The following is a 10317-nucleotide window of genomic DNA, read 5'->3' on the forward strand; positions in this document are numbered from 1 at the left end:
GAAGCCGGGAGTGGGCGGGGGAGCGGTGCGGGGCCAGATTAGACGGTGCCGGACTGGGGGTCCCTGCAGGAAGGCGCCTTCGCACTTTGGGGGTCCGGCTGACCTGGGGAGAGCCCCGTAGTGGGTGGCCACAGTCACCCGAAGGGGGGAGGAAGGGAGGTGGCGAGTCAGATCCACGGAGTTGGGGGGTGGGAAGCGGGGGGTGGGGGGGAGCTGCCAGTTGAGAAGGAAATCGCCGAATGCGAAGCCCTGGGGAGCGCACGGCGCCCCGAGCCGGTTTTGTGCGGCTGGAGGGAGCGTCTCGGTCATCCCAGAGGTTCAAGGCCGGGAAGAAAGCGCTCGGTGCGAGGGGCGCAGCAGCTAAAGATGGAGGATGGGGGTGGGGTGGGGCCGAGTAAGGGGGAGAAGGGAGACGGGAGTCTGGTCGGCTCCGAAGGAAGGAGGTGCCTTTTTGGCGTGGCGAATGGGTTTCCCGGACCCGTGGGACTCCCGGACCTTGGCTGGGGGCGCCGAGGAGTGCGAGGTGCACGCGACAGCGTGACCCCGCAGGCAGCGCACCGGAGCGGGCCCGGGCTCCAGCCCCGGCCGTGGCTGCCTCGCCTTCCCGCTAACCTGTGGGCTGCCTCTGGCCAGTGCATTTTTCCGAGTCTGTGTTTCTGAGGACGCGCGGCGCGCCCCGCCGCGCCCGGGCTGGGAGGGTGTGAGCTTGAACCTGACAGCGGCGGCCCCTAACGGCCCAGCCCCACTCTGAGCCCAGACCCGGGGCTTAGCAGGTTTCGCCTGCACCGCTAACGCTGAAACCCGACGCCCGGTGCCTTTCCCCGCCTCCCCTCCCCACCCCCTTCCAGAAAAATAAAAATTGCAGAATCCCTGGATTCGATCGCACACACCATGCGCGGTACGAACCGCATTCTTTTCATGAATATTCATCGAACGCTTGGCTGGGCTCCTTATCTGCTTCCCCTGAGACATTTCCGCCTTGAAACGGACTCGGGGCCAGCCTTTGCCTGCGAAAATTTCTGCTGAAATTTGCACGGTGCACATGGGTGCTTTTTTAGTACCTAGAGCAGGGTCGACACACCTCGGTCTCCCGCGAGGCCACTGGGACTCGTGTGTGGCGGGTTAACCTCAGGCACCAGCATGGAGGTGGTCGTCCTGCTAACGGGGTCGACCGTTTCCCCGCCGCGGGATCACAGTGGGGGCTAACATCCCCTGTACTGCGGGCAAAATGAATGAATCGGGGCTGTAATTACCTATTCCTTTGTCTTGGCCTCGCGCATGCGCCGGAGAGCAGGGTGTGGAAGGCCCGGGCAACCCCATCTGATCTCCCCATCACCCACCCACCACCCACCCACTCCATTCCAAATCAGAGGAACAAAGGCGTTTGCCCTAAATGTTGTTCCAGGCACGCTGCGCCCTTGGGCTCAAGTGACATTTCCCCCCAGCCTGTTCTTTTTTGAGACCATCTCTCTCTCTTGCTTTCTTGGGGATTTGGACCGATAAAAAAAAATAAGATTAGCCGCTGATGAGGGCAAACTGGATAAATGTTTCTTATCCGCACACTGTCCATTGTTCCCGCTGCCTTAACGTTGCACTGCAGTGATGGCGGCTCTTCCTTTGCATCAATTAACCGTTTGTCTGACAGATCTTTGTTGCTGGCCACTTGATTAAGGGACGCTGGTCTCCAGAACGACAGTGGGTAGGTATTGACTGCAGAGATGCTACTTGGGAGATACTAAGGCATCTTGGCATTTGTAGAAACAAGATGGCCTACAGACCCCACAGAGGAGAAAATGGTTACCTCGCCAGGATCCTAACCCTCTCTGTTTTCTCTTAATTCCTGTCTCCTTGTTTCATTAGGAATCCCAAAGGCGAATCCCATGGAGATGGAAATCCACTGATGGGGGTGAAAGAAGGCAGCTGAGGCTGCTGAGGGCTTGTGGGGTGAAGACAGCAGATTAAGTTCATAATGCTTCCTTTCTTTTTGCAACATCTAACAGAAGCCATGATACATACATCCACCTTTGGCTGCTTTCCCTTCCAGTGATGTATTATCCAGGTTATGTCTCTTGTCGATTTCATGTTGGGCTAGCTGGTTCTACCATCCAGAAGACACTGTGCATCTAAAATAGGAGCTACATCTATTTTTGCCATGGCTTGGGTTGATGCTTAAAAGGAGCGTATGTGTTTTCTGTACACTTTGATGGAACAACACGTGCCAGGGAAATGGAAATCATCTCTTTTGTTCCTTTAAATTAAACCTTGATCTCGGTCAAGGTGACTCTATCAGGGTGTACAATTCGGAAGGCAGTTGCCTGTCATCTGCTCTGATCTTTGATATTTCTCGGAGTGGTATGGTTCTGAAGCCTCTATCTCTTTCTTTGAGGTTGTATAGGGGCTGGGGGGCCGGTGAGTTGGGCTATAGACCAAATTCAATAGCAGATATCTACCATTAATCCCCCAGTTCAGTGTCATAGGTTTTTAAATAAGAAAAAAAATCAAAGTGCATTTAAAATCATATTACCTTATACTTAATGTCAAGCAGCCAATTTTTTGGCGAGGCCTGGCGGGTGGCGAGAGGGAGCTAATTAAGCCTTTTACAAACTGCAGTGCCGGTGAGCCCGTGGACGGTCTTGGTGTGCTTGGAAGAGGGTCCCCTGGTGTCACTGACACCTGCTCCCCAGACTTCCCCGCCCCAGAGCGGCCTCATTTCACTGCCCGTGGGGGACGCGCAGGGCGTTGGCGCTGTATAGCTGGAGGCAGCTTGACAGCTTCCTGGACTCACCAGAACAAGCTATGTTCTAGACGAAGAGGTGATTTGTTCTGCCCCTTTAGTTTTTGTGTGTTTCAAAAAAAATTATATTAGGGGAATTTTAAGTCATTCTATGCTCAAGATAAGTGGGGTATGCTATCAGTGGGGGAGATGTGATCGTTGCAAAATGGGTATGTGTCATTGGGTAAAAAAAAAGACAAAATGCAATTTTAAACTTTTTTATAGCAATTAGGGTACTGTATATGGACATACACAAATGTGAATCCATACACGCTAATATGAAAATATGTGTTGAATATGTATACTTACTGTAATATACAATCTTTCAATGACATGAAACTGAATTGATTGGTATAGAATATTTTCTAGTGCTTCATAGTTATCTGGAAAGTAACCAGTTTTTTGCTTCTCTGAGCATGTGTGTAAAGGGAGTCTAGGTAGTTTACTAAGTAATTTCCAACTTCTATCAGTGTACTCTTAAATAAAAGGATTGCGTTAAACATTTGAGATGAAAACGGTCATTTGCAAGCCTTTAAAAACTCGCCTTAAGCACATCTGACCTTTGAAAGCTGTCATAAGCAATACTTATGAAATAAAGAAATTTACAAAATTTCTCTAATGTTTGTGATCGTTTGTAAAATTTTGTTTTGAAAAATAACCAAAATAGACTTGTCAATTGCCACTTATAAAAAGCAGTTGTCTTTGGTGTCTGATTCTGCTGAAAGAAATGCTGTGATTTGCTTAGGCCTTACTCTTTCTTAAATGTAGCTACATTACACTAACTATATTTGTCAAAAGATGAAAAGCATTTTAAGGATTATCTTAGCTTGTAAACTGGAAATCCAGTAACTGGAGGAAAACTGTGTATACACGAGTTGAATGTTCTTGGCTGGATGGGTGTGAATCTGTCGCTTTATCGTGGTTTCTCAGCTCTGCCTCCTTTCCATTTATTCTGTCCCTGAAGACTTTGGATAACTCGTTTTGACATGAACTTTGCTCTTTGACTTAATATGGTGGAAATAACTTTGAGGTCATGAAGACTGAATTTTTCTAACAGAGAAATACTCTTGATGTATTTGGGGACATATTTTATGGGGAACTTTTTTCTCATGCGTGGTAGAAGGAAACTGGGTTGGCAAATCTCTGGGCATTGCTAGCCCACTTTGGATAACAATGCACTTCAAACCTTTCTGGACTTTACTTTTTGCAAAGATGGGGTAATAATTCCTTATTTGGGGGATGTAATGAGGACCACAGGTATGTCTAAGAAGTGCAAAAATATAAAAGACCCTCAACTGCTCACATTTTCCATACAGCTCGATGTGATTGGCATTACTAATTAACTTCTCTATATTGAGTTGCATTTTTGTTCCATGCTGCTTAATTAAGACCTGGGGGTTTGGGGTGCATTCAGTCAGATACAAAATACCTCAGTTTCAAAGATGCCCATGTCCCAGAATCCTGAGTACTGGCCTCTTGCATGAACATGTTTAGGGGTGTGCCCTCAAATCAGGCAAATCAGGATTGCCTGATGCCAGGCAGCCAGCCTCCCCGAATTTCTCACAGTTGCTTATGTAACCCTAGAAACAGCATTGATGTCTCTTTGAGAAAATACAGGGTTAGTCTTAAAACCACTGCAGTTCTCAGCCTGCCAAAGGAAGGGTTTTGGTAAACTCCATTCCCTCCATAGCTGTTAAGACAGACCTCTAGGTAAGTCACGTGAGAAAAATCACCCAGTGAGCTTTCGCCAGAGTAAAAGATAGTCACATAGCATCACATCCTTACCAGGACATGGTCGCATTGGACTTTGGGAGAAATACAGTCTACAAAGCTGTGGGGGCAGCGCCATTTTCTTTTTCCCTCTGGAAACCAGACAAAGGATGAAATGGGAGGCAGAGAGTCTCATAGTGTTTTTCCTGTTTCTGCACATAAGTATTTAGGCAACTAAGAAATTAGACTTCCTGAAGGCAGTAGCTATTTTTTGAACATAAACAAGGACAGCCGAGTTTTACTGCACTGGCTGAGGCCATCAGTGAGAACTTGCAATGGAGCAGACTTCGAAGCCTGAAATAAATTCTTGAAAGCTTTAGAGATTTAGAAATAAAAACCATCCGCAAACAGAACAGGGCATGGGGCATAAAGAAGCCTTTCAAGATAATATGGGAACGTGGTGTAGGGAAAGCAAAGCTTTTACAGTTTTCTTCTAGTTGTTTGAATGAAGGCGAACAAATGGGCTTATTGATTTGTTTTTGTAACTTCTCTTTGAAATACATATCACAGCCATTGTTTGTGGGGAGGGGATTTGACTTCAGAAAGCATGATCTGAAGGGCTAGATGTGGAACAAGATTCCCTGGGTTAAAAAGCATGGCTCAGCCGTTTACTAGCTGTGTGACTTTTGGCAACTTGCTTAGCTTCTCTGTGCCTAAGTCCTCACCTCTGTCACAGGGATGACAATATGGAATTTTAAGTGAAATGGTCTACCACTTAAGACGAGAGCCCTCATGCATCTTTAGTGTATTTTTCTTTGCTCTCTTATCCTCTGTGTCTGCAGTAGTTACGTGTTGGTTTCAAAGAGATCCTTATTTCGAGACAAGCTGGTGAGGATGCCGGGGAGGGCAGTAGTCAGTAGAACCTAGAAGTCAGTGATTTAGAAAAATCTGCTAGGGGTGGCTGAGTACACTGGTAGGATACTTGTACTGGTCGCAAAAATTGAAAGTGGCTAGGTTTCCAGCTCGCCTTCCGTCTTGAATTAGAATTAAAGTGGAGGAACAAAGTGAAAATGCTTGAAACATCAGAGACTTTCAGAAGTTCCTGTTCTGAAATGTTGAGAATTGAACTCAATGTGTGACCTTGGGTATAGACAAAATTCATTCCAAGTGTTGAAATCACTGGAACTTCCTTGTGTCTTCAACCATGGCGGATGATCTTTGCATCAGCCTTGAATGGAGTGTGGTGTTCGTTAGTATAAATCAGCCTGAATATTTCAGACTCTAAGGCTGTTTCCCTTTTCACTTTCCTACCTCTATCCTCCCTCCAGGGGCTAAGGTGACGTTTGTATTATAGATGAGTGTAAAAGGTGTTGCTGCCCTCTAAAACATTTCTCCCATGGAAACCTTGCTCACTGACTTCTTTAAAACAGAAAGGGAGTTCTTTGGCATTTCAGACCTTTGGGATATCTGATTGATTATCTTGGATTCAGTTTAAACCTATCAGACATTTCATTAAGGAGCTTGGACCCTGAAATGTCCATTTGAATGAAAGTAAATGCTGTTCTCATGTAGGATAAATTATTGTTTTAATAATTTAAAGACTAAATTATTACCACAATAAACCACAGGTATGTGGTTCTTAGGGATTCAGGAGGGAAACTACTTGACTTGTCAGGTTTCATTGTAGCGAAAGGTTTTGGATATGGTGAATGTAGCTTTTGAAAAATTTCTTCTATCCATTTTTTTTTAAATCTGAAGACATGAGGGGATGAAATTGGAAACTTATTAACTATTCATTATATGTCATAAGCTCTAATTGACTTTCACCCCCTTAAATTGCAAGATTCATTTGCCTGTAAGTAAATGAAAAATAGAGGGTTTGGTAAGGCACCCAAGAGTCTGGAGTTAAAAGATGGTAGGGTCATTTGATGGACCCACTCTGTGCACCTGTTCTCCACTGTTATTCCCATACACTTGGCCCTTTGATATAATGTCAGTGGCCCCTTGAAGGTCAATTAGCATTTTCAACACTTATTTAGACAGTGTTAGACTAAGTTCTTTGTAAACTTTTCATCACAGAAGAGATACAATGTAGAATAAATGCCCAATAAGCACGCACATTAAGTGACCGCTAGATACAAGGGCTCTTCCCACAGTGGACTAATCCTGATACCTCCTCCTGGCTGGTGGTGATGCTGGCAGGCCTCCCTGGCCCTCAGAGGGGCATGGACTTGGCGGCCCTTGAGGCAGGAGAGCCAGCCAGTGGTGCACCTGTCCTGCTGACTTGTAGACACTGAGCACAGAAGTATCAGCAGGCTGTTCTAGCCGTGTAGTTGGGTTGTCTGATTAGTGCAAACCATGTCCTGAATTTACTGACCTGTTTTTATTCTGCCTCCATGTGGGATTCATTTACAGAAATTCACTGGATGCTTTTAAATACTATCCTAGCTACAAGCCCTCTATAAATTCTTTCGTCGTAGAAGCAGATGAGTTGAAAGATCATGACTGAAGTAAAAAATAAAATGTGTATCTTTGGAATGCAAAAGGATGTTAGAAAAGCTAGTGGCTTGTCCAGGGTCCCCTTGTCCAGGAGCTGAGTGGAAATCTAGGTTATTTCCAATAAAACTTCAATCTCGTTGCTCCTCTTTTCTGTGTGGTTGAGTCAAACTCTAACTCTGTGCAAGCAAACAATTTCCACCCTTCTTTTACCCTGATGAGATTTTTTTAAAGTTCCTGTTCTGATCCTGTGTCTGTCCCTGCTCTCTTTCCCCTTCCCGTGAGAAAACTCTGTCCTGCCTTTGAGATCTAATTTGTGTCCTGGTCTCCAGTTACCCACTACTGCCTTATCTCTCCCATCTTTCCCCTTACCTCTCCCTACTTCTTACATTATTGGCACGTGATTTTTTTCAAATGCCAAAGAACATATGGGATGCATTAAAATAACTTGGCTCATAAAAACTGCATTTTAGTGCCCTATCTTTGTTTTCCTTCTAAAATAAAGTGGTACAGAGTTGGGGAGCAGTAGATGTTGGAAAAGAAAGCTGATTGTTTCTAGACTGCTGAGCATCATGCCCTAGACAGACCCAGGAATCTGGAAGATTCAGCACGTGCAGTGAAGATGGGTGGGTGGATGTGAGCTCTTTCTGTTGAGGGCTAGGATTTTCTGGCTTATCAATTGCAGAGTTGACGAAAACACAGTTTCGTCTCTTTCTGGTATTTGGACCAATGTAGAGGATTTGAAAGTGCTGTAAGTTTCTAAAGTAGTCATTACATATGGAACTTTACTACTTAAGTTGTTAAAACACTTTATAAAGCTTCATACAGGCATTCCATGGAGGTATTGTGGACTTGGTTCCAGACCACTGCCAAAAGAGAATATCACCATAAAACCAGTCACGTGTATTTTTGGGGTTCCCCGGTGCATATAAAAGTTACGTTTATACTATAGTATAGTCTATTAAGTGTGCAATAGCTTTATGTCTGAAAGACTACTCACCTTAATTAAATGGGACACAGACGAGTAGGGAGCATGTGCTGTTGGGGACATAGGCTTAGTAGACTTGCTTGACATTGGGTTGTTGTACACCTTAAATTAGTAAGAGTATGTAACTACCTGACTGACTAAATAAAAAGGGGTATCTGTGAAGCACAATCAAGGGAAGTGCGATACAAGGTATGATTTTAGCAATGTCAGCTGTTTATGTGCATTTCAGTTTGGTTAAAAATGGTAAGTTTATTTATTTATTTAAAGATTATTTATGTATACAGAACTGGGGTACAGGCCAGTGGTGCAGGGGCGGTAAGAGAATTCACCAGAGACAGAGTGGGGAGCAGAACAGGCAGATCAAAGGAGTACACTGCTGAGGGGAGCAGCGGGCGGGTCAGGAGAGGTCTGCTGCGCCATGTGGGTCACCTCCTGGCCAGGTGGGGATTGAACTCATGCTGAAGTGGCTTTAGCTTTTTAGTGCTGTGCTTTAACCCGCTGTGCCACCAGGGAGGGCCTGGTAAGTTTAGTTTTATGGAATCTACTTTATATTTAAGATAGGCTCTCAGTTCAAGAATAAACTTTGATGAATTATATATATTTCTCCACACAAAGCATGCAATAAATAACTTAAGTTTTTAGGCTTTTAATTATTATAGTCTGCAGCGATGGATCTAGTCCTACAATTAAATTAAAACTGCTTTTTCAAGTTTATGAAGACCGATGCGAAACAATGCTTTTTATGGTGGAGCTTTGTAAAGTTTGAGTTTCCTGGATGGCAAAATGACTTTGAAGAGACTTTTTTTTTTACCTGTTGCCTGTTCTTCAAATGCCATTACCACAGGACTAAGACAGTAGCCAAGGTCAATAGCAGCAGATGGAATTGTGCAAATGGCATACCACCACCTGGCTGTGCGGAACATCCCTATTTCCTGAGGACACAGAGAACTATTTAGAAAATTGTTGGGTTATCTTTGACTAGTGTCTTAAACATCCCTGGGCTTATCTTGAAAAATAGAGGCTGTGGCAATATTAGCTGTCTTTGACCTTTACAGATGTTCTTAGCTGTTTCAGTAGAGGATAGCACCGTCTGTATTTGTTTTAGTTTTTAAGATGGGGGCTGGGAGGAAAATCTGGAGAACTCAGCGATTATAGGTGAGGAGATTTAAGTTGACTTTCTGTCCTCAGTCCTGCATTTCATTAAGAAGATAGACCAAGTATGTGATCACTTGGGTATTTAGGAATATAGCATTAATGTAATTAAAGGAGGTGTTCTGGAAAGTTCTCCGAATGAATGGCTCATTTTCCTAAACAAAGAGAATGTCACTTAACAACTGGGGGATAACAGTAGCTCTTGGAATACTCATCCGTGACTCGCTTTGGTGGCTATCACTTTACTGACTTAGGGTTCTTGTGGCTCTGGGGTCACCTAGTAGTCTTGGTGATGTTTTGTTGAGAACTCAAGCCTTGACTTCCCAGGCCTCACCCAGCTGGACTTTTAAAATAACTTGGCTCATAAAAACTGCATTTTAGTGCCCTATCTTTGTTTTCCTTCTAAAATAAAGTAGTACAGAGTTGGGGAGCAGTAGATGTTGGAAAAGAAAGCTGATTGTTTCTAGACTGCTGAGCATCATGCCCTAGACAGACCCAGGAATCTGGAAGATTCAGCACGTGCAGTGAAGATGGGTGGGTGGATGTGAGCTCTTTCTGTTGAGGGCTAGGATTTTCTGGCTTATCAATTGCAGAGTTGACGAAAACACAGTTTCGTCTCTTTCTGGTATTTGGACCAATGTAGAGGATTTGAAAGTGCTGTAAGTTTCTAAAGTAGTCATTACATATGGAACTTTACTACTTAAGTTGTTAAAACACTTTATAAAGCTTCATACAGGCATTCCATGGAGGTATTGTGGACTTGGTTCCAGACCACTGCCAAAAGAGAATATCACCATAAAACCAGTCACGTGTATTTTTGGGGTTCCCCGGTGCATATAAAAGTTACGTTTATACTATAGTATAGTCTATTAAGTGTGCAATAGCTTTATGTCTGAAAGACTACTCACCTTAATTAAATGGGACACAGACGAGTAGGGAGCATGTGCTGTTGGGGACATAGGCTTAGTAGACTTGCTTGACATTGGGTTGTTGTACACCTTAAATTAGTAAGAGTATGTAACTACCTGACTGACTAAATAAAAAGGGGTATCTGTGAAGCACAATCAAGGGAAGTGCGATACAAGGTATGATTTTAGCAATGTCAGCTGTTTATGTGCATTTCAGTTTGGTTAAAAATGGTAAGTTTATTTATTTATTTAAAGATTATTTATGTATACAGAACTGGGGTACAGGCCAG

General features: G+C 44.2%; 1 protein-coding gene across 1 annotated transcript in view; it reads left to right on the forward strand.

Moving 5' to 3' along the window:
* Window positions 1–10317, forward strand: part of BASP1 (brain abundant, membrane attached signal protein 1) — a 51396-nt gene that overhangs the window by 965 nt on the left and 40114 nt on the right. The window lies entirely within an intron of this gene.

This window comes from Condylura cristata, unplaced genomic scaffold (assembly GCF_000260355.1).
Source record: "Condylura cristata isolate star-nosed mole 26May11 unplaced genomic scaffold, ConCri1.0 scaffold00007, whole genome shotgun sequence".
Taxonomy (NCBI): Eukaryota; Metazoa; Chordata; class Mammalia; order Eulipotyphla; family Talpidae; genus Condylura; species Condylura cristata.